The sequence below is a fragment of the Crinia signifera genome, chromosome 1, assembly GCF_055691185.1.
Source record: "Crinia signifera chromosome 1, ASM5569118v1, whole genome shotgun sequence".
NCBI classification, from domain to species: Eukaryota; Metazoa; Chordata; class Amphibia; order Anura; family Myobatrachidae; genus Crinia; species Crinia signifera.
The window spans coordinates 49,814,486-49,838,317 of NC_139217.1; the positions used below are offsets into that span (position 1 = coordinate 49,814,486).

At 47.8% G+C, this 23,832-nt stretch overlaps 1 long non-coding RNA gene across 1 annotated transcript in view; it reads right to left on the reverse strand.

Annotated features, from left to right (window-relative positions):
- The window catches only part of LOC146011477 (uncharacterized), a 150,396-nt gene that overhangs the window by 124,410 nt on the left and 2,154 nt on the right, over positions 1-23,832 (reverse strand). The window contains exon 2 of the long non-coding RNA XR_014444947.1: positions 8,981-9,100. This is a non-coding gene — a long non-coding RNA (uncharacterized LOC146011477). The remainder of the gene's footprint in view (positions 1-8,980; positions 9,101-23,832) is intronic.

Consider the following 23,832-nt stretch of genomic DNA (forward strand, 5'->3'; position numbering starts at 1 on the left):
GAAACCGGAAGTTACATACCGGATGGCGATTGGACTGTAGTGTCTCTAATTTCACATGCTGTTTTTTCCTATTGGATGGGAGGGGTATTTAAGGTATAGTGATTGGTCCACACACTATCTCCTTGATAAAGATTGCAGGCAGCAATCGAAAACGCGTTTGGAGTGTTTTTTGGACTATTTCTTTGAGGACTTCTGGACCTTTGGCATCTTGTACCGATACCTGGAGGGAGCGTGGACTTTGGTTTTCCCGGGATCAATCCCGCTCAGCTTCAAGCCTTTTTGAGAACTTTGATAAACATCTTTGTTCTCCATCACATACGGTACTATGCTAAGTGGCTCCATTTGCCTTTTTATCTGTTTATGTTTACATGTTTAATAAATGGTTTTACACTATACCCCCCAATCATCTCTCATTTTGGGTCATCACGATCATACACGGAGGCTGTAAGGGATGTAGGGATTCAGAATCATTCCCACCAGTGTGACAGCTGCCCCGGGGACCTGTTTGAGTTCATTATATTCGGAGAAGAGGAACCCTCTCACCCCATAAGGGGCGTACGGTATTTATAAAATAGCCTTCCCTAGAATTGGAGAAGAGGATCGCCCCTTGACTTGCAGGGACGTATTGTTCGGCGCCAGTGGAGGAGATATTGATATTCTCCCTTTTTGTGCATTCTGTTCTTTGTGGTTTTAGGGTCACCACTCCATCATTATTACCTCCACAAGGCAGCCGACCTAGCGCACATCCACCTCAAACTTACCTTTGTCTTTGCAGTAGATGTGCTGCATCAGTGCTAACGGCTCTCTGTAGAATACATTCCCTAAGTGCGTTTTAAAAAACATCTTATCTGTCAGAACAAAGTATTGTACCCATCCAGGCAATTGGATAGCGACAGAATTATTAAACATTAACATGCATCACATCAATATGAGGGGGGGGGGGGCATATTTACAGAATAAACAGGACAAATTCCTGAGGCTTTCACCACCTCGCACACAGGGACTAATTCTGGTCCGTTTGCGCAGACCAGAATATTCGCAGGGGCTCCGATGATATGCTCCTGAGCAGGGTCATTTCTGCGCATTTGCATACACTGTTTGCATGCGGCCACGACGAACAGGGTGTTCGCCAGTGCACGCACCCAAAGTGTAGAGGTGTGGGGCGGCGGGCTGGGCCATTTGCATATGGGAACACCCAGCGTTTCATGGGCGTTCCCATGAGAATGCTGGGCATTCTCATGCAAATGCCCCGATGGCGCGGATGTGGGGTGCGGCCAGCTGGCATTGCGGAATGTCAGCTGCCCGCCCACTTCCTCTTGAACGTCAACACATATGTAACTGTAAGTGACTTGAGAACGTATCAACCAGAATAACCCCCACAGATCACAGAGGCAAACCCAGGTTCTCAGGGAGATCTCAGGTGTTGACACCACAACCTAAGCAGATCCCAGCATAACACCACCAGATCATGCTCATAATGCACCTCTGGGTGTCCCTCGAGTGAGTGTGTACTCTAGGTGTATGGCATTGGATACAGGTTAATGTGTTGTGATGATATGTCATCTCATAAATACAATATTGTATGTACACCCCATAGAGTTAATTGGTCTCCAGTACATCAGGGAAGGCAGGAAGCTCCCAGCTCTGTAGGAATCTGCTGCTGGTTTCTGGCTTCTGCTTTGTTCCTGTCCGGTAATTGTGGAGATGTCGTCTACATAACTATCAGGGCAAATGCCTCTAGAGCAGCCGCCCATAACTGGGGAGTCTCTAGCAGGACATTACACACACCCAAGCATGTCATGCTTCCAGGAAATCCATGGTGCCTGCCACAACCAGCAGCCTATCCCCGCTGTGATCCCTGCTGCCTAGTACACTATCAGAGAGGTCCCATTGATTAGCTGAAAATTCAGAGCCACAATCCACCTCTGACTAGACATTAGACAGCATGGCGGCTCTTACCTCTGTGCTGCACCCCCCCCCCCCTCCTTCTGCTGCTGGACCCCACCACCGGCTCCCAGCTGGTCCCCACCGCCGCCGGTGCCTTGATGTTTTGTGTATGCGTAGCCCCATTTATGCACATGTGCATACACCGGGTTCGTGCTGCCATGGCGATTGCACCCAACATTGCGGGTGGTGGGCGAGGGGGTGTGGGGCAGCAGCGCGGGGTACTCGCTCCTGGGAATGCCCAGCATTTCATGGGCATTCTCATGGAAACGCTTGGTGTTCCGATGGTAATCGCCGGGTGACAGCGCCGGGGACGGACCACTGACATCACTGGATGTGAGATGCTCTTTTGACCATCGAAACATGTGGGTGTTCCCCCGCAGCCTTCGAATGGATGTTGATGTTAAACACCCATTCGCAGACAGTGTGTGCGAACACTCACTGCGAATGGGTGGGGGCCATGCCACCATTCACAAGGCGGGGTTTGGAGGACTTGCAAGGCTGCAAATTCAACCAGAATAACCCCCATGATGAAAACATTTGGGATACCCACTTTAATAAATCCAACCTGGTTTTGCCTTTTAAATCATTGTCCCTATAAATCATCAACTCTCCAATGCCTGCGAGCCACAGACTATGGGGAGATTCGCTAAACTAAAAATGCGGTAAAAACCCCGTTAACGGGGTTTTTACCGCATTTTGGGATGCTCTAAGCATCCCCCATCGGTTTACCGTGGTGGGGGGCATCGCCAGAAAAATCTGGCAATGCAGCATAGAAGCCTATGGGGTTCTAACGTGACCCCTCGATGCCCCGCACCGACCCACCGCCACCCCGCACCGACCCCCCCCTCACCTGTGTCCGGAGCTGTGCTGCCCGGACCTGTGACCTCCTCCTATCTGCACTGTGATCCTCTTCCGGGTGCAGGGAGGAGGAGAGCCCGGCGCAGCAGTGCCGGGTAAGGGAGGGAGGGGAGAGCCGCCGGGTCCCCGTGGGACCCGCTGACTCTCACCGCAAAGGACAGCTCTTAACGCAAGAGCTGTCCTTTGCCATAATTATCGCATATGTTAATGCATATGCGATAATTATGAATGCGATGGGCGGCGAAGGGGGGCGGAGCTGGGGTGCGAATGTTAGACCATCCCCCCCTATTACACTTACCTTATACACTTCCAGGTTACCTACTACTGGAATAGACAAGAGGCCTCCCCACATTTCTCGCCTTCTGCTGTTTGCTGTATGACTAGTAGCAATAATCATTATGGGCATTATTATAAATAGCTGTGGTATGACCTTTCCATGTATTACTAGTATGTCTGTTCTCATACTGGAAATTAGAGGTGGGCTGGGAATGGCTTCTACCAAAATACAGCTCTGTGCGGACTGGTTCCCTCTCAGATCCTGTCAGCTCCCAGTACAGTCCCACCATTCACCTGCTTCCAGTGCAAAGCTTTGTGCAGGGCTGATCAGGGGAGGACAATGTCCCCATTCATCTGTATTTGGTGATGAGGCTGGGGAGGACGCAGGCAAGGAAGTCTCCAGCCAAGAGGCTGCGGCAAGGCCAGTGCTTCCACATTACATTACAAGATAAATCGCTGCCTTTTCCTAGAAACTGCTCCCCGGGAACGTGATGACTGAGAAGAAAAAAGAGCTGGAGAAATCAATAAGTATATTGTAAACTGAGCGAATGATGAGAGTAGATGGCAGCTAAGAATGGGGCGCTGAGCATATATATAGCCCAGCTGCACTGATCTTGCCAGTCCTTTAAACATAACACTGGGCGAGGTGTCAGCAGAATAGAAAACTGCAATGCTTGATTTCCGGATAGGCGGAACTGAAACTGCACCATAGGACAGAACTTACCGGCACATTCTATAGGACGTAAATGTTCTATCCTGGAATTTAGTATAAAGGCTCCTCCGACCTTTTCATACCCCCACTATCTACGTCGGCGTGGAGTTGAGAATAGATTAGTGTGGCGAGCGCAGCGAGCCACCGGGCCCGAAGCATAGTGAGCCCCGCGAGGGGACGCGCATAACTTCACAGGTATACACGTCCCCTCGCGGGGCTCGCTGTGCTTCGGGCTCGGTGGCTCGCCACATTAATCTATTCTCAACTCCACGCCGACGTGGATAGTGGGGGTATGAAAAGGTTGGAGGACGCATACCGCCACCCCTTGCGGGCTCGCTACGCTCGCCACGCTTCGGGTTGGCGTCAATAGTGGGGAGGCGTTCACAATGGGGGGGCATTAATTAATACCCATGACGGGGGCATATACAATGAGAAATGGGCCATATTAGCCCATTTCCCATTGTTTCCGCATGCGATTTATCAAATGCAAAAATTGGCACATCACGTGCCTAATCGTATTTGAGCCCTCCCGTGTAGCTGTCGGGGAAATTAGGTCCAACTTGCCTAAAGTATGGGTGCCTTTACACTGTATAATTGTATTATATTTATACAATCGCTATTGTCATCATTTCAGTCACTGGCCAAGAGGAGGGGGTTTCCGGGCAATTGGAAACACCCCTATGTTTTCCTATGATGGGGAAGCAGCGCAGATAACAGCACTGATATCGCTTCTCCCCCATAACGAGTAATTATACATTAACCGCACATTTCCTATGCTCCAAGTGCATGGTTTTTCCAGGCTTAACAAGCACAGTGCACCTATTACCACAGTAGTCACATTTATAATACATGATATTAAAGGCTGGGATTAGTGCTGAGTGCGGATTTCATGTGTGAAACAAACTGACCAACATCCCTGACCTGGTTATTCAGCATAAAATACTAACACAACCTAAAATAGCTCACAATATTGACTCATACTCATACTTGCCTACCTTAAGTGTCTCGTCTCCAGGAAAAGCCCGCAAGGGAGACTCTCTGCAGCATTTTGGGGGGAGGGGGGCTTGCCGTCATTAAGCCCCACCCCCATTCCTGGAAATGCTGTGATTTGCAGCTCTTCGGGGAGGGGGTTGTACTAAATGATGCGATTTGCATAATTTTAGTCCTGCCCCCTCCCCAAAGAGCCGCTAATGCCAGTGTTTGAGTGGCAGAGGGAGGCTTGCCCGCCTTTCCGGGGGGTGGGCGGGATGGGGACCCGATTTTCGGGACCCTCCTGGCCATTCCAGGAGGGTAGGAAAGTATGCCGATCACTGAATAGTGTAAGGAGGGGAGCCAGAGTAATGCCCACAAAATGTTGAAAACAGGGGTCGTGGTGGGAGGTTTCACCTTACCAGAAGAGGCCAGGTCCACCCACTCTTGTGCGGCAGGTGTCTATTCCCCACATGGCAAGGTTAGGAGGTATGCGATTGGTTTCTATGGCCAACACCCCCACTTGTTCGCTTTGGAAGTCTTAATTAATCTCCCCCAAAATATTTTGTGCCATGAGTTCTAGACAAGTAATTCTGTGTCTCTGACTGCTACATTCCATCTGTACTAGCTTCTTTATATTCTAGGAGTGAAAACCATTGTTGGTCCCTAGGACAAGCAAGCATATGGGACTTTAAAACAACCCCTTGGGCCCTATGTGGAATTGGATGCCTCTGTGTAGGGATAGCCATCAACCATCAATGTTTCATAAAACTTTCATCAGCACCAATAACACTGTTTAACCAATGGTTTTGCGTGGTCCTATGTATTGTCCTCCCAGGGCACAAATGCCTCCCAGGGCACAAATCTAAAGGTGGCATTAACCAATGCGGCCAAACAATGTTTTTTATGGGGGCCAGCGCAGCCTCATTGAAATGAATATGGGACAGTGGTCTGAAATGCTAATTCGCGTTTCTCATGTAGATTCACTTTTGCTGTTATTCAGAAACTTAGGGATCAAAAGTGCATACCTCCCAACTGTCCTACTTTTTGCAGGAACATCCCAGTTTTTGGGGACGTTCCTGCATCCCGCCCAGGGCAGGCAGTGACAGAGTGACACTGTCTAATCCTGCAGCCAGAGGGGCTGGGGGCATAGCCAGCAGCTCACAGAGCTGCTGGGCATGCCCCCAAAGTGGCAAAAACAGAGGCGTGGCCTCACATTAGAGTCGCAAGTATAGGCCATGCCCCCTTCCTACTAGGCCATGCCCCAAAATTTTGGCGCGTGCACTGTCCCTCCTCAGCTCACTCAAAAGTTGGGAGGTATGCAAGCATCACACTTTTAATAAATATGAATGAACACATGGCAAGTACATTGTTACTATATAAGAGCTGTGAACACACCTGTAACTAAAACACTGATATAAACATTGTGCACACTGAGGAGAATTTATGACCAGCAAATTGTTCCAACCCATGGCATTCTTTGGTGATGTCTCAGACATCCTTCAGCCCTGATAACGCCTAGTTATATATATTTACTTTATAACCCTTAAATATAATGGCAAACGCTGAAATAATTGCACGCCAACACAAACTTGTAAAAAATGTATAATAATGCTTTACTTGCAAGATAGCTTAATTACAGGTATTTGCAAATGCAGACTAACACAAGAAACATAAAATTGATTAGCTACTGTAATACAATAATTCAAAATCAAATCAAAATGGAAACCTATCAAGGACAGTGATCAGCCATTAAACCTCATTCATAATTACCTCCAGCCCCCCGTGCTTGCCTGTTCTTCCTCAACTGCCTAATCACTCCCTTTTTATGCCCAATATTTATACTTTGTTCAGTTCAGATACTCCATTATTCATATGGGCTGAAATGCGATTGGATGGGTGACATTTAATGAGATGCGAAAATGTGATTTTTGCGATTTTTTTCACCACAAACGTCTGAATTCGCACTTTTTTCCGAATTTGCATATTTAATGAGATGCGAAAAACTGAAGAAAAAAAAACTGCAATTTTGCCGCGAAATCGCACATTCTGAAAGTGCGATTTTTAGTCGCGCCGGAACTCACATCCAGATGTTTTCCCATTGAAAAGTATACAATTCGCATATTTAATCAGGAAAATGTGTCTAAAAACCAGATCCCCAGATCCCACCCCCCCCCCCCCAGATTTTTGGAACCAGGACCGGTCCAAGAGTCCAGGGCTGGTTTCAGAAATACGGGGGACCCCTATGCTTTTTGTCCCCTGTATTTTTGGAACCAGGTCTGGCTCAATGAGCCCGGGGCTGGTTATGCTCAAGAGGAGGGACCTCACGCCATTTTTTTTTATAAACACAAATTCGTACATTACCTCAAATTTGCACATTTTCATACCTCAAATTATCGCACTAAATCGCACTTTTTTCCCTGGAATACGCACCTCAATACATATGCGAATTCGCTGCAAAAAATGTGATTTAAAAAAGTGCGATAATGGGCGAATTTGAAAGTGCGGAAAAAATCGGATTCTATTAAATGTCACCCGATAAGTCAGTATTGAATTAATGATATTTTAATAATTTACGGTTACTAGGCAGAGAGATTTTGAGTCCTCCTAAACCTGAAGGCCTTGAAGTCTACGCATGTGTACCCTGTTATCTGGTTAGTTCCCATTACTGTTGACAAATCTGTGCCGACTGACTGTCTGCCTCGTCTTCTGTTCTATCAATATTGCATTCTTAAAACTTATAAATCAAAACAATTTTCTATAAGAAATCACTTTTTCAGCACTGTTCTAAATCTTCAGCCATTTTATAATGTTTTTATGCAAGTCATAGTTGACAAAATGGTTGCTGCTTCTGATAAACACCTGCTGCTTAGCGCAAAGGGTAGGCCTCATACGCTGTGGCTAGTACCTTGTGCAACAAGCTAACGCCGACTGCAGCAATAATAACAGTATTTAAGAAAACACGGTGTAAAAAGCATAGATCTATTGATTCGTTCATTTCTGTTTTAACAGCCCCAAAACACGAAACACAGGAAAACCCCAATCATTTAGGGGTAAATTTACAATCATTCGCGTGTCTCCGAGTCCATACGAGATTGAAGGGTTTTCTTTAAGACTGGATCTCAGTCATTTACTAAGCACAAAAATCAGCAGTTTGAGCAAATACGAATGAAAATCATAGCAGAACACACATGTGCGAATCAATAGAACATCTGCAAAAGTAGGCAGGACTTTCCACAGGCACCAGTCAACCTGGAAATGTACTATCATTCGTATCTGAAACTCTGCTGTTAATTCATGCTCAAACTGCCCTTGTTACATAGAAGTGTTTATGGCTGCCAAGCTTGTAGAAGCATGCACAGACCAGTCAGACCCGTCCAGTGCTTGTATGTAAAAAGTAAGATAATGAGTTAAACATTTAAAAAACAATGGCATGGGCAAGGGTGTAACCACCAATAGGAGCAAGGGGTGCAGCTGTTATGGGGCCCAGAGCTGAAGTGGGCCCATCTTTACTGTCTAAGTAATATGTTTTACATAAATTTGTCACCATCAGTTGCTAAATAGGGGGCCCTTACAAACCTTTTCTATGGGGCCTACAAATATCTAATTATGCCCCTGGGCGTGGGGTACCCCTCCTAAGCATAACCAGCCCTGGGTTCTTTGAGCCGGTGCTGGTTCCAAACATACATGGGAAAAAAAGACGTAGGTTCCCCTGTATTTAAAGAACCAGGAAAGGGGGTCTTTGGCCAGTTCTGGTTCCAAATATACAAGGGGGGGACGTACTGGTCCCCCCTGTACTTTTAAAACCAGTGTCGGGCTCTACTTGTCAGTAAGGTAAGGCCACAGTTAGGGGGGGGGAGACATTTATTTTGGTCCTGTGTCAGTTCAAAACTCAGATTTAAAAAGCAAGCTTTGGATTTATTGTAAATAGTACAAATTACATGATTTTAGCTGTTTCATCAATGTTTTTTTCCTTTAATAATTTTAAATGATTGTTTTTTTAATATTGATTTAAGGTAATCAAAACCAAATCCTAACCAAACCACTTGAGGGTGGTTTTGCCAAAACCAAAACACAATGATAATTTAAAGCCAAAATCAAAACGTAGGGGGTCAGTGCGAATATATCTAATTAAATGTAATGCCGCCTGCTATGTTAATGATGTGTAAACATTTGCTATACCAGTACTTGTTAGCTGTGTTGTAAATGTGTACTTACTGTGTTACATTCATCATCAGATTCATCTCGGGGATCAGATGATACACAACAACAGTGATCAAAAGCCTCTGGTCAATCTGTCCAATCCGGTCAATTGTGAAAGTCAGGAGATCATGGTACCTGTTAACAAAAAGCATTTAAGCATTTTTGTAGACGGCAAACTAGGATATTTTAAATAATGTTGGTGTAAACTATATATAAGGTATAGTATACTATGTCATTCCAAATAAGGTGGAAGGTGACAAATTCTATGAAGGACATAATAATATCTGTGTATGCAATGATACCGAAGACAAGCCCATGCATACAGCCAAGTACTGCCAGTATTAATCCACAACCATTTAATATTAGAAATGTGCACAGACCACTGTATTGTAATTCCCATTAATCTCCACTCAATTTTGACCACCTCGCAGCTCGCAGCAATATTGGCCAAAGGCTGAATGACTAAACAAAGCAACAGCACAAACACACAACATGTATATACAGTAGGTTTAAAATGTGTTGCAAATTAGTAATGCAAAGACTGCGCCAATGTCCCACCAAAATATAGGCCATTATGAAAAGACATGTGGTGCAATATGGAATTGACATTGAGCCCTCCCACCCACTTTTATGTTGGCTAATAAAAAGAATATGTACAATTTAACAAACCAAGCACTTCAGCGACCATACTGCTCCTTTTGTAGCTGAAGTGCTTGGTTTCTTTGAGCTCTCACAAACCTTTTTTTTTTTAAAGACTTCCTCCAATCATTAAGGAGAATATTGAAGATGAGGGTGTTAATTATATTACAATTTTGGAAAATAAATTGAATGAACTTGCTGCAAATTACGTAAAATAGTGGAGATGCCTACATGATAAATGTCCCTACCTCTGCTAACTTTGGCCTCACAAATGGAGACGATGCCTTTACAAATGTCAGGATGTGGGTAAAAATTATCCCATACTCATGAGGTGGCTTTTTTGGCCCAGACCTCACAATAACTTTATTCCACTGGAGGCTGTGGTATAATTTCTTATTCCCTTAGCCCAGTAGTGGCCAAACCGGTCTTCAAGATCTAACAACGGTCCACGTTTTCCCAATCACCTAGTTGATGCACAGCTGTACTCATTACTAACTGTCACATGACCCTGATCCCCTACCTGGTGCACAGCTGTATCATTACTGACTGTCACATATTCAAACCTGCTGCATTCATTCCTACTATAGATCCACAGGTTGCCTGATATACATGAACTTTTGGTAGATCTTGAGGACGGGTTTGGCCACCCCTGCCTTAGCAGCACAAACAATGGGCCTTATTCAGATCTGTTCGCTAGGCTACATATACTTGCATCCTAGCAAACAGGTAAGCGCCAGCTGTCGCCCCACCAAATGGGGGAAGGGGCCGAACATTCGTCCCTCTATTAGTGGGTCTGAATTGGCACCAGTATGTTGGTATACTCATGCATTAGAAGTTCCTCACAGCTTTCTGGACCCCAAATTTGGGGATTTGGTCATTGTAAATTGAAACCTAAAATAAAGATTAAGTTTGTCACACTAATAAGGTCACCACAAACTGCTACACACATCTGAGATAAAGTATGGGCGCCACTGGTCTCTCAGTGAACTACTATATCTAAACACATATATCTCATGTTGAGATGAATGTCAATAGTCCAGCGTACTAGATGATGCGCGCATCAGCCAACCTATGGCACGGTCAGCAGGTCAGACATACACACATGCTGCTGTACTTTTATCTTTAAGTCCTGTAATCCTTTGTCGCCCATTGTTACCGATTGTTCTATGCCAATCGGCGAATATAATCTAAACAATAATACTCAACTCCTATGTGAACGTTCTTCAATAGGTCTTTCACATCTTCAGTCATCTGTGGAGGAGCCGTCCCCACTAATTTGAGGCCCAGAGTCAACAGTCAATCAAAAATGCTAAGCACCTGTGCCTAATTAACCAATAGGCTGATTCGGCTATTGCCTAGGGCACCAGGACTGGGGGGGGGGGGACCTTGCAGATGATACCCGAAGAATAAAATGAAGGGCAAATTTATTTATTCCATGCTTCTTAGTTGCCACTCATCCCGATGGGCTGTAGGGGGTAAAGTTCCTAAGGTGCCTGCCAGATGGCTGTGCCAATGTTACTGATGGAACCATTACTTTATGTACATTGTGCCACAGCACCAGCTGGGCAGCCTAAAGCCAAAGTCTCCTTCCAACGCCACAAGCATTAGATCCTACCTGCCAGGTGTATAACCTTCATTACATGCACATGGGCATTATAAAGGGCGTGTGTTTAGCAGCATTACAAGGGGTGCTACATGTGTATTAGCCCAGGACCCCTGGAACCGTTAAGCAGGCCCTGCCAAGCACAGGTACATGCAGTGGCGTAAGTTCCTCCCAGTTGCCCGGAGGCAAGATACATTTAGTTGACCCCCCCCCAACACACACACACACACACCACCTTATATAAATTTATGTATGCATGTGTGTGTGTGTGTGTGTGTGTGTGTGTATGTATTTTATGTTTAAAATAAAAAAACTGACATCTATGGTCCTGCTAGGAGGGTAAGTTAGCAACAGAAGTGATATCAATGACTTTCAATTAACTGATTCAAAGTTGCAGGGGAGGAGAGGTGCCCCCTTGGGGCAGATGACTCCATTGCCTTCCAGAGTTCTGCCTCTGGATACATGCATGGATCTCTTGCATAGTGATGCGCGGCCCCGTGTGTCTCTATCGTCCAAGCGATCAATATCCAGCACCATAGATAAAACTAGCCCTGACATACAGCTCAGCGGCACTTGCGCACCTGCAGTGCTGAGCTATCTGAGCGATCTAGCATCACTCAGAACGCTCCTCGCTAGGTGTGTAACCTCAACTAGTCAAATCCAAGTTAAATAAAGGAGACACTCCCTTTATATACTATACTATTCTGCTTACAGAGCTATTCCTCCTGAACTTTTCCTAACTGATATTTGGGGTCTTATTCTGTATCAATCTCTCCCCCCGTGCATTCTCACGGGGGGGGGGGGGGGCAATGTTTTGCTAATGTGCATTTCTGCACATGTGCATACATTGGTTGCGAGCAGGCATGGCGAACTGCTAGTTTCCATGAAATAGGCGGTGCATTCCCATGGAAATTAGGTAGTGACGCAGCTGCCGGGGCGGGCAGCTGACTTCACCGGACTGTCCGCCCTGTTCTTGTACAGGGAACATTCAAAGCTAATGCACCAGAGAGTGTCTTAGTTTTGCGTGTATGTTCCAAATCATTTGATGGTCGGCGGGGAACTCGATGCACAAGAGGGGGGCAGGCGGCTGTGCGGCTTGCAGCGTTAAATCCACGTGGACTAGAATGAGATCCTTGGACCAGAAGATCGGTGTACCCAATGTGTGCCATATATACAGTAGGAGCAAGTTTCATCTTTGCTCCTTTGGGCGTGGCTAGCCATGGCTAGCCATGGCTATTCTATTGTTCTCAGCTGCAATACAATACGTATTGCAGCTGAGAACAATAGAATAGCCATGGCTGGCCATGGCTAGCCATGGCCAAAGGAGCAAAGATGAAACTTGCTCCTACTGTACCACCATGACTTATTCTCTTATCTTCCTGATCTATCTTCTGCCTCAACTATGTGTAGAGTCTACATCTCAGGGCCTTATTACAATGCATAGAGAAGGTCTGTGTGCCATTCTGTAACAAAGCAAGGTATAGTATGCATTCAGGGATGTGATAGTTACTCATCTGGACATTACACAAAAATGTGTCATGCAGAAAGCCCTATCGTTCTAAACCACTGGTATGAGCACATGCTTTGCGTCCACATAGTCTGAGATGATTGATGCTCGGCTTAGTTCCAGACTACGCTCTAGTGGTGGAGTTGTCCCTTGTGGTGTCTTGGCACTGCATCTGCGCATAGATCTTGCTCTTGCCATGATTGCACGGTTGGCATAAACTCACATTATGTTCTGGCGTGTACACATTTCTTAATAGATGCTCAATTTTTTATACTTCCTTAGACATGTTGCTATGCTACTATTTCCATATTCTCCGCCACTGTCTGATCTCAACACTTATCTTCTGACCAGTTTGAGCTTCTAGTAATCTTTTGTGATTTGCAATATTATGTAATACTTTGCGCTGTGCTTTAAAGAATTAAACATGCTTCAGTCATGTGTCAGCCACAAAATAGTTAGAAAGTATCTGTACCCTCCGTTCTTCCACCAGACCACATACATCTGTATGTACTAATGCTAGGGGGACTTCTGCCCTGGTTGCTGATTTAGGAAAGGGGTGAAAGGTTTGCCCCTCTGCCTCTCTGTGTCGCTCATAATCATTTTTGGCAATATCCATGCATGCTGGTCCAAATACAGTAATATGGCACCTGTTCATATTTCCTATTGCTGTAGGTCAGTAGGCCCAGTGGAATGTAGTAGCGGATAATCACTGGCTATGCCAGTCAATGCCTGCCACAAGTGCTGAAAGCCATTTGAGGAGCCATCAAAAAACTTGTGTCCATGGAGCCCTTCTCCATCAGGGCAATGCACGTGCCCACACATCCAGCAAAGTGGTGGATTGGTGGAATGCATCCAGGAGTTTGGTCATCTGCCAGAAAATCCAGACCTGGCCCCCTGTGAATTCTTCATGTTTCCAAAAATTAAGCACAAGATGCGTAGGATTCATTTTGAGTCACTAGAAGCTACAGTGGGGACCTTCATCCAGCATTTAGATAACATACTTGCTTTGTATTGTTCCAGCTGTTTGTATTAGTGATCTGAGCTGTTATTCTGTTCTAGCAATTTCTTTTGGGATTAGCAATCACCTCTTGGCCATAGCTACAAAAATAGAGAATCACCACTTGGACATAGCTACAGAGATAGAGAATCACCACTTGGACATAGCTACAGAGATAGAGAATCACCACTTGACCGTAGCTACAGAGATAGAGAATCACCACTTGGACATAGTTACAGAGATAGAGAATCACCACTTGGCCTTAGCTACAGAGGGAGAGAATCACCTCTTGGACTTAGCTGCAAGGGGAGAGAATCACCTCTTGGACGTAGCTGCAGAGGGAGAGAATCACCTCTTGGACGTAGCTGCAGGGGGAGAGAATCACCTCTTGGACATAGACACAGAGGGAGAGAATCACCTCTTGGACGTAGCTGCAGGGGGAGAGAATCACCTCTTGGACGTAGCTGCAGGGGGAGAGAATCACCTCTTGGACGTAGCTGCAGGGGGAGAGAATCACCTCTTGGACGTAGCTGCAGGGGGAGAGAATCACCTCATGGACGTAGCTGCAGAGGGAGAGAATCACCTCTTGGACATAGACACAGAGGGAGAGAATCACCTCTTGGACGTAGCTGCAGGGGGAGAGAATCACCTCTTGGACGTAGCGGCAGGGGGAGAGAATCACCTCTTGGACGTAGCTGCAGAGGGAGAGAATCACCTCTTGGACGTAGCTGCAGAGGGAGAGAATCACCTCTTGGACGTAGCTGCAGGGGGAGAGAATCACCTCTTGGACATAGCTGCAGGGGGAGAGAATCACTTCTTGGACATAGACGCAGAGGGAGAGAATCACCTCTTGGACGTAGCTGCAGAGGGAGAGAATCACCTCTTGGACGTAGCTGCAGGGGGAGAGAATCACTTCTTGGACATAGACGCAGAGGGAGAGAATCACCTCATGGACGTAGCTGCAGGGGGAGAGAATCACCTCTTGGACGTAGCTGCAGAGGGAGAGAATCACCTCTTGGACGTAGCTGCAGAGGGAGAGAATCACCTCTTGGACATAGCTGCAGGGGGAGAGAATCACTTCTTGGACATAGACGCAGAGGGAGAGAATCACCTCTTGGACGTAGCTGCAAAGGGAGAGAATCACCTCTTGGACGTAGCTGCAGGGGGAGAGAATCACCTCTTGGACGTAGCTGCAGGGGGAGAGAATCACCTCTTGGACGTAGCTGCAGAGGGAGAGAATCACCTCTTGGACGTAGCTGCAGAGGGAGAGAATCACCTCTTGGACATAGCTGCAGGGGGAGAGAATCCAGGGCCGGTGCAAGGCACCGGAGCGCCCCAGGCGAGTCGGGGTGGGGGCGCCCCGGTGCCGGGCGGGGGGGGGGGGTCGGGTCTGGGGGGGTCTTGGTTGGTACCTGCGTAAAAAAAACTTCTGTCCCCGGCGTCCCTGCTGAGTGCTGGTGTAGGGGTGTCCGTGCCGCCGGGGGAGCCTGCGGCGCTGTTATCGTGTATACGCTTGTCGCGCCCGGCGGGGTCCCTACAGTGCATAGAAAATAACTAGCGCTATGCGCGCGGCGTTATTTTCTATGCTCTGTAGGGACCCCGCCGGGCGCGACAAGCGTATACACGATAACAGCGCCGCAGGCTCCCCCGGCGGCACGGACACCCCTACACCAGCACTCAGCAGGGACGCCGGGGACAGAAGTTTTTTTTACGCAGGTACCACAGTGCAGGGGGTGAGGGGCGAACTGCCGCCCTCCAGGTGCCGGCGCCCTAGGCAAATGCCTAGAGCTGCCTAGTGGTGGCGCCGGCCCTGAGAGAATCACTTCTTGGACATAGACGCAGAGGGAGAGAATCACCTCTTGGACGTAGCTGCAAAGGGAGAGAATCACCTCTTGGACGTAGCTGCAGGGGGAGAGAATCACCTCTTGGACGTAGCTGCAGAGGGAGAGAATCACCTCTTGGACGTAGCTGCAGAGGGAGAGAATCACCTCTTGGATGTAGCTGCAGGGGGAGAGAATCACCTCTTGGACGTAGCTGCAGGGGGGGAGAATCACCTCTTCTTTTAGATACCCTGTCCCTGTGCTTGGGGGATGATACATCCCACCGATAGGATCGCATTGATCACATTTTAAATCTGATCCTTGATAAATGCGCCCATAATGTTTAAGAATAAAAGAAAATTCACATTTACCACATTCTTTGATATTATCCGGGTGACATGTTGCCTATTGTTGACTTACAACTTTAAATGTGTAACTTACAATGACACTTAAATATTTAGTAATAGAGGACTCAGTGGCGTAACTAAGTTTTGGGCGCCCCCCCCCCCCCGCCCCGCCAAGCACCCCCAATCCCCCGCCGCCCATGCAAACCCCCCCCCCAAATCCCCCGCAGACTTACCTATCGCGCTGGTCCCGGCGGCTCCGTTCTTCTTCTGCTGAGGACCACCACAAAATGGCCGCCCCCATACAGCAGACAGTTTCAGAGAACTGTGTGCTATATGGGGGCGGCCATTTTGTGGTGGTCCTCAGCAGAAGAACGGAGCCGCCGGGACCAGCGAGATAGGTAAGTCTGCGGGTGATTGGGGGGGGGGTGTGTAACTATAGCACCGCAGCCCCCGGCGCCCCCACGTGCACAGCGCCCCCCCCCACGGTGGCTGCGGTGCTATAGTTACGCCGTTGAGAGGACTAGATAAACATCTTCATGAGACTCTGCATTAAGGAAAAGCATTACTACTGAGAAAAGTAGAGAAAAAGGAAGGTCACCTGACTATGGGGGTTATGCAGACCTCGCTTCTCTACTATTTTGCACAGCACTGCGATCAGATAGCCACCTCGCCAGAGTGACAGCAAGATGGCGAATAGCTGCAAATTTATTCGCAACCCACTCACCATCAAACAATTTTTCCACTGTGTGCAGTCTGTGCACAGCCCAGAACCTACTCGGCCGGTGATATAGAATCAGGCTGATCGAGGCCGGAGCTGACGTCACACACACACACTCCCTGGAAACACCTGGGAACGCCTGTGTTTACCCTGACACTAACAGAAAACGGCTGTTTACAACCCCCAAATGCCAGCTTCCTGTCAATCACCTTGCAAACGGCCAGCGATTAAAAAAGCCGATGGATTTTGTCGCAGGATGGCCTCACTCACACGCTATGATCCAAATGCAACAGCAGACGGTGAAACATTGGATTTTCTTACATTCTTCCCATTACAGATTTGTTGCGTTTATTGTACGTTTAGGAACCAGTTGCTATAAAAGAGGCATAAAATAAAGTATCTCAGATCGTTCTCACATCAATTGAAAGTGTTACTAAACGTTTCCTAAGGAGGTGGATCATATACTGGAATATAGGCATATAGATTTACTAAAGTGCAAATTGTAGAAGTAGAGATGTTGCCAGTAGCACCCAATCAGATTGTAGATATTATTTCCTAGAAGCTGCTCTATAAATGATAAGTAGAATCTAATCAGCATCCTGGTGGTCGGGATGTCGGCATTCAGTGTACCGACGCGGCCATCCCGGCAGCCTTCAGAAGACCGGCGCCAGAAAGTCAAAAGAGTCAGGATGCCAACCCTAGAATACTGCTGACATCACAATCAGCCGAGGAAAGGGAGGGTTAGTTTTAGGCTAGTAGGGGGACTTAGGGTTAGGCTGCGAGGAGGGGAAGGTTAGGGTGAGGCTGCGGGGAGGGGAAGGTTAGGGTGAGGCTGCGGGGAGGGAAAGGTTAGGGTTAGGCTGCGGGGAGGGGAAGGTTAAGGTTAGGCTGCGGGGAGGGCGGGTTAGGATTAGGCTGCGGGGAGGGGAAGGTTAAGGTTTGGTTGCAGCGAGGGAAAGGTTAGGGTTAGGCTGCGGGGAGGGGAAGGTTAGGGTTAGGCTATGGGGAGGGAGGGGTAGGTTTTGGTTGCAGGGAGGGAAAGGTTAGGGTTAGGCTGCGGGGAGGTGAAGGTTAGGGTAAGGCTGCGGGGAGGTGAAGGTTAGGGTTAGGCTGCGGGGAGGGGAAGGTTAGGGTCAGGCTGCGGGGAGGGAAAGGTTAGGGTTAGGCTGTGGGGAGGGCGGGTTAGGATTAGGCTGTGGGGAGGGGAAGGTTAAGGTTTGGTTGCAGCGAGGGAAAGGTTAGGGTTAGGCTGTGTGGAGGGGAAGGTTAGGGTTAGGCTAGGGGAGGGAGGGGTAGGTTTTGGTTGCAGGGAGGGAAAGGTTAGGGTTAGGCTGCGGGGAGGGGAAGGTTAGGGTTAGGCTGCGAGGAGGGGAAGGTTAGGGTTAGGCTGCGAGGAGGGGAAGGTTAGGGTTAGGCTGCGAGGAGGGGAAGGTTAGGGTTAGGCTGTGGGGAGGGCAAGGTTAGTGTTAGGCTGTGGGGAGGGGAAGGTTAGGGTTAGGCTGCGAGGAGGGGAAGGTTAGGGTTAGGCTGCGGGGAGGGGAAGGTTAGGGTTAGTCTGCGGGGATGGGAAGGTTAGGGTTAGGCTGCAGGGAGGGGAAGGTTAGGGTTAGGCTGCGGGGAGGGGAAGGTTAGGGTTAGGCTGCGGGGAGGGGAAGGTTAGGGATAGGCTGCAGGGAGGGGAAGGTTAGGGTTAAGCTGTGAGGAGGGGAAGGTTAGGGTTAGGCTGCCTGGAGGGGAAGGTTAGGGTTAGGCTGCGGGGAGGGGAAGGTTAAGGTTTGGTTGCATGGAATGAGGGGTAGGGTTAGGTTGTGGGGAGGGGAAGGTTAGGGTTAGGCTGTGGGGAGGGAGGGGTAAGGTTTAGTTGCAGGTAGGGAAAGGTAAGGATTAGGCTGCGGGGAGGGAGGGTTAGGCTGTGGTGAGGGAAAGGTTGTGGTTAGGCTGTGGGGAGGGAAAGGTTAGGGTTAGGCTGTGGGGAGGGGTAGGGTTTAGTTGCAGGGAGGGAAAGGTTAGGGTTAGGCTGTGGGGAGGGAGGGTTAGGCTGTGGGGAGGGAAATGTTATGGTTAGGCTGTGGGGAGGGAAAGCTTAGGGTTAGGCTGTGAGGAGGGGAAGGTTAGGGTTAGGTTGTGGGGAGAGAGGGTTACGCACTTAGAAAGGGGGGTTAGGATGCAGGGTGGTTAGGTGTAGGTGGTGGGGTACAGGGGTTAGATTTTGTCACTAGCAGGGAGGGTTATGATCAGGCAACGAGGGGAGGAGTCAAGCCCCATACACACTAAACGAGTCCTGCCAACGCCGATAGTGCATTCACACTTGCCAATGTGTGAGTGTGTGTGTGTGTGGGGGGGGGGGGGGGGGTTTGCAGCATGGCTGTCATTAATGAGGACTCCCTCCTCTCCCTTTCTGAGTGATACTGTGAATAATATTGCCTTGTGTGTATAGGGCTTTATGCTGTTGTAAGGGAGGGTTAGGTTTGGGGGAAGGGAAAGTATGCGTAACTTGACCCATCGGTAATATATGCTGACCGCCAGTCATCCATATGTATCAGATTCTATGATTTTCTAGGGTATGGGTAAAAACCGGACACAGACAAGACACCGGACATCAAAATCTGCAGTCCGGAGCCTATAGTGTCCAGTCCAGGGGGTGTCCCGTCCTGGGGGTGTCCTGTCAGGGGGGCTTCACGTTACTGCTGTCACCAGGGAGAGGAGGAGAGGGAGAATAATGCCTCCCTGTATGCCATAGAGTGACCAACTTTCCAATGGGTGAACCCGGGACGGGGGGTCTGGGGGGGCTCTGCCCCACCCCCCCTAGGAAAGTCGGGGGTTAGGGGGGCGGCAGCCCTCCAAATTTTTTTGGTATATGAAGTCCTTTTTGGTGCGTTTTCCTTGGATTTAACTGTAGTTAACGCGTAAGATGCGTAGCCTAATACATTTGGAAAGGCCCCACTCTCAAAATACCTGACACCTCCTAACTGCAGACGTTACAAGCCCTATAGACACCTTGGTAAAGGCAAAAGACTTACGGCCTTACTACCATTCTCTGCATTCTCGCCAAATGCCGATGATCGAGCCTCCTGGGATACCAGTAGTAGAGCGACGTTGACTGACGTCAGCTCATCTGGCGGCTGGCTAAGGTAGTGGACCAGATGTACATTTAAGATAAGGATGGGTTCAACTGCGAAAGACCTCAATGACTACAGGCCGATTGCACTAACATCGGTGGTCATGAAAGTGCTTGAACGTATGGTGCTGAACCACCTGAGAGTTGTGACAAATGCTCACCTCGACCCCCTGCAGTTTGCCTACCGAGCAAACAGAAGTGTCGAGGATGCAGTCAACCTAGGGCTGCACCACATTCTACAGCACCTGGACAGTCCAGGCACCTATGCAAGGATACTATTTGTTGATTTCAGCTCGGCATTCAACACTATCATCCCTCACATCCTGGAGCCAAAACTCCATTCACTAGGAGTCCCAGAACCTACATGCTCCTGGATCACTGACTTCCTGACTGAAAGGAAACAGGCGGTGAAAGCAGGCGCATTCATGTCAAACACATGCACAATTAGCACCGGTGCCCCTCAAGGATGTGTCCTCTCCCCCCTGCTTATCTCCCTCTACACAAACAACTGCACCTCAGCAGAACAGTCAGTATAAATTATAAAATTTGCAGACGACACAACGGTTATCGGCCTAGTCATGGATGGAAACAAGTTGGCATACAGACGGGAGGTGGATCGGCTAACTAAATGGTGTCGCGGAAACAACCTTGACCTCAACCCCCTCAAAACGGTGGAGATGGTGGAAGGAAACCAAATGCCATGCACCCACTCATAATATCTGACAGAGTAGTGTCGAGGGTCGACTCCTTCAAATTCCTAGGAACAAAGATTTCCTGCGACCTCAAATGGGGTCCCAACATCATTACAACTGTCAAGAAGGCTCAGCAGCGGTTGTTCTTCCTGAGGCAACTCAAGAAATTCAACATCCCGCAGGAGCTGCTGCTCATCTTCTACACTGCCATAGTAGAGTCTGTTCTTTGCTCCTCGATCACAATTTGGTTCGGAGGAGCAAACGAGAATGAAAGTCCCTAGGAAAGTCGGGGGTTAGGGGAGGCGGCAGCCCTCCGAATTTTTTTGGTATATGAAGTCCTTTTTGGTGCGTTTTCCTTGGATAAAACTGTAGTTAACGCGTAAGGTAACCAACAGGTAACACACTGAACATCTCCTCTGTACTGCAGAGCATTACATCTATTGTGTGGGATTGATTTGTACTTCTAGGTAACACACTGAACATCTCCTCTGTACTGCAGAGCATTACATCTATTGTGTGGGATTGATTTGTACTTCTAGGTAACACACTGAACATCTCCTCTGTACTGCAGAGCATTACATCTATTGTGTGGGATTGATTTGTACTTCTAGGTAACGCACTGAACATCTCCTCTGTGTACTTTACAACAGTACCTAGCATGTGTGTAGGGAGGAATTTATTTTTATTCTAGGTGATATATAGAATCCTGGAATGCTAGTTTTGTTTTTCTAAGCCACTTTTATTGCTATGTGTTGTAGGGGGTGGGGACTAAATGAGTGGATTCCAATTATTGGGAATTGGGAACTCATGCATTGTTAGAGTACTTAAGTAGTCATTGCATACGGCTGTGGGCCGATTTTATCTGTGGGCCTAGATTGAAGTGGGCCGTTATTAAAGTGGGAAAACTGATTCATAACTACAGCGTTATACCAGCGTTAAACCGAAGTGAAACTGAAGGACAAAACAACAACGGAGAAAACTAAAGTCTACTTTGAGTGAGTTAAATTCATTCACACTACTCCGGCCTGCTTAATCTGGCAATTCAACCATAACATCAGCATTTTACATTTGCAAACAACTTTTACTATCACTGTTAAAGCTTGTACTTGCACTGTCTGTTTGGAAAATGACCAGCTGTACCTCTAATGACCTCACCTCTCCTGCTCTTCCATTGATAGTAGGTGTCCTCTTTCTCTATACATCCTCTCTGGGTGAGCTTATGTGCTCACTCAACATCCACTATCACATCTATGCTGATAACAGTGAAATCTACCTCTCCTCTCATGATCTCTCTCCCTCTATCCTCACTCATATCTCTAACTGTCTCTCTGCTGTCTACTCTTGGATGACCCAGCGCTTTTTTAGACTTAAAATATCAAAGACAAAGCTGTCATCTTCCCACCCTCCTGCATAAAACCTGACCATCGCTTATCCTTACCTACTGTTTATGCTCACTTCTTTACCTTCTGTGTCACCCCTGTCTGTCTATCCCTCCCCTTTAGAATGTAAGCTCTCACGAGCAGGGCCCTCTCTCCTCATGTGCCTTTCTTAGAATATATAAACCTCTGCCACCCTGATGATTGCTTCAGTGTCCTGTCCCCTGATGCAACTATCTATATTAACCATGTACTTGTCCTAAACTGTCTTGTACTGTAATTTGTTATGTGTTTTTGATTATAACTATGCTCTGTAAAGCGCTGCGGAATCTGTGTGCGCTATATAAGAAACTGTTAATAAATAAATAAAAATAAATAAGATGTGTAGCCTAATTCATTTGGAAAGGAAACGAGAATGACAGACGAAGGTTGCAAAGAGTGGAGAGGATGGCAGAAAAGATCATTGGGGCGGAGCTCCCCACTGTCCAAGAACTATACCTAGCCACTAGCCAGGGTCAATAAGCGTGCAGGAAAGATCTTGGCGGACAAGCTACACCGTGGCCACAACATGTTTGAACCCCTTCCGTCAGGCAGACATTTTAGGTCCATCCCAGCAAAGACGACAAGAACTATAAAAGGCTTCTTCCCAATAGCTGTCCACCAACTAAACCGTATTGAACGTACCAAATACTAACTCGAACTGTTCTAGATATATGTGAAATGTATGTGATGTATGTTTATGCCTCTCTTCCCACCCCCCTTGTGTTCCCTGCTTGATGCTGCACTGTTACCACAAAATATTCCAAGCATACGCAAGTATACCTGGCCAATAAAGATGATTCTGATTCGGAGAGGCAATAAGTCCACTCTCAGGGATTTTTTTCTATAGACCACTTTGTCATATATTTAAGTATTTAAGATTTTTGTTATTTGCATTCAGTTCATGTGTTCCATCATGCAAATCCAACATGATGTTGCCAACACCAGTGCACAGCAGGTCTACAGACTACAGGAGCACCCTCAATTATTTCAATACTTCATTGCTTCTTATCAGTGCATCTGCATTGTTTAGGAAAAGACAGTGCGAAAGAAACAAGTTATTGTAATGAATTAATTCAGAATAAAAGGCTTACCAGAAGAGAGCAGTGTCAACAACTGACCTTTCGTAAACACTGGCGTTAGTTGCGTACCTGCCAGCCCCTAATAATGTTAGCGTGAAGGGTGAAGTCGTGGACAGAAGGGACAGAATATTGTGACATGAACCGCCGGCGCCGGGCTAGCTGCGTCCTGCTGTAATCGCCGGGAGAGTTGGTGTGCGGGAGTGCGACTTGTCGCGGAAGTCGGTAGAGCGAATATCACGGGCATCTTCCCGCCAACGAGAATGAGCTCTTCCCGCCACCCGGCGCTTCCGGGATAGTCGCCAGATCAAAATGCCGCGCTGCCTAATATCTCCAGAGTTGACAGATGTTCTATTTGCCATGCCTGAATCCACCAACATTTTGAGTTACTTAAAACTGGGACTTTCCGCGTCCCGGGATGGGTTTGGCCCGGGACGCGGGATTTATGAGTCAAAACCGGGACAGTCCTGGGCAAACCGGGACGGTTGGTCACCTGTATGGTCCGGGCATGTAGCAAAAACCGGAACGGTCCGGACCACACGAGGAGGCTGTAATCTCCCCTTCCACATGTCACTGGTGAAAGCTATCACTGGCATACCCCCGGACAGGACACCCCCAAGACGGGACACCCCCCCTGGACCAAACACTACAAGCTCGGGACTTCAGATCTTGATGTCCGGTCCGGCTGTCCAGGGGTCTTAGACGGTTCCAGTTTTTACATAGTCCCAATTTTCTAGAATGCAAGAACCCCCTAGTTTCGTCCCTGGAGTGGAGAGATTTAAAAAAAAAGTTTCCCCTGAGAAAACGTCCTGTGCACTTGGCAATGTAACTCACAGCAACATACAGCAAATCAGCAATATCTCCAGGCAGCAGCAGACCCAGCAAGTACATGTGCGCAGCGCTTCTTATAGGATGAATGGATCTGTGACAAC